General features: G+C 33.5%; 1 long non-coding RNA gene across 1 annotated transcript in view; it reads left to right on the plus strand.

Moving 5' to 3' along the window:
- Positions 1-6: 6 nt before the first annotated feature.
- Positions 7-1,241, plus strand: part of LOC106875877 (uncharacterized) — a 266,180-nt gene continuing 264,945 nt past the window's right edge. Inside the window, exon 1 of the long non-coding RNA XR_008263507.1 lies at positions 7-786. This is a non-coding gene — a long non-coding RNA (uncharacterized LOC106875877). The remainder of the gene's footprint in view (positions 787-1,241) is intronic.

Genomic DNA, 1,241 nt, shown 5'->3' on the forward strand with positions numbered 1-1,241 from the left:
CCAGAGATAGCATGCATCAACTGTTAGACATTATATCATGTCTATTTATTTATTTTAAACAATTCTAAGATATATATATATATATGTAAAGATTGTGTTTTACATATATAAGAACCAGTAACACACACACACACACACACACACACACACACACCAAGTAGTTTTGGTTTTGTGTGAGGTATCTCCTCCTCCTTCTCCTCCGCCTTGTTCCCCAGTTTTTTTTACTCCCACTCCCCTTCTTGACTGTTCTCACTCATCCTCCGATTTCACTCAAGCCACAGAAACAAGCGAATAACAAGCAAACCGCAACCGACCGTTTCATCGTCGTCCTTATCATATTCTTCCCCTCATCTTGGACATACAGGCATTTTTTTTTGTAATTCCTTGTCACCAAGACAGAAACGAGACACCACTTTAAAAAGATACCAGTTATTACTTGGCGAGTGTGTGTGTATATACACACACATACACACGCACACACACACACATACATATAGACATCAAAGCACATATATGTACAAGTTAATACACAGATATATATATTTATTAAAAAAAAACGAAAGGAAAATGGATTTTCCCAAACGTGAAGATAAAGTGACCACTTCTTAATGAGCACTTACATTTAGTATATCTGTATATACTTATATAAGTGTGTGTGTGTGCGTGTGTATATATATATGTGAATGCTAAAGAAAAAAAATAACTGGCAAATATATACATTATTTATTGAATGTACGGATATATATACAATTTGAAAATAACCTCATGACAACAGCGTGTATAATAGTAAGTATGTTATCTTCATATACGTTTGCACCTAAATATTCCTGTTTATGTATATCTATTACGTATCTATATATGTATACACATATAAAGATATAAGAGCCTGTATATTATATTTGTGATTGAAATTGTTTCTAGCTATACTTCTCCATTTATGCGATTTGCGTATATGAGGGAATGTATACATACACGTTTCCATGACACCTACAAAACGACCCAGAACACTTGCCCATTTATTTGAATCATTCACTCACTGCCAGTCTCTACTATGCATACCTGTTAGGCCTTGTATCTGTTTTACAAACGACCATAAATACCTATGTGTGTGTGCGTGCGCGGTTTCGTGGGTGTGCGTTCCGTTCATTCTCTTTCTCTCTCTCTCTCTCTCTCTCCGTATATATAAATATAAATATATATATATATATATATATATATATATATATATATATATATATATA

This window comes from Octopus bimaculoides, chromosome 2 (genome assembly GCF_001194135.2).
Source record: "Octopus bimaculoides isolate UCB-OBI-ISO-001 chromosome 2, ASM119413v2, whole genome shotgun sequence".
NCBI lineage: Eukaryota > Metazoa > Mollusca > Cephalopoda > Octopoda > Octopodidae > Octopus > Octopus bimaculoides.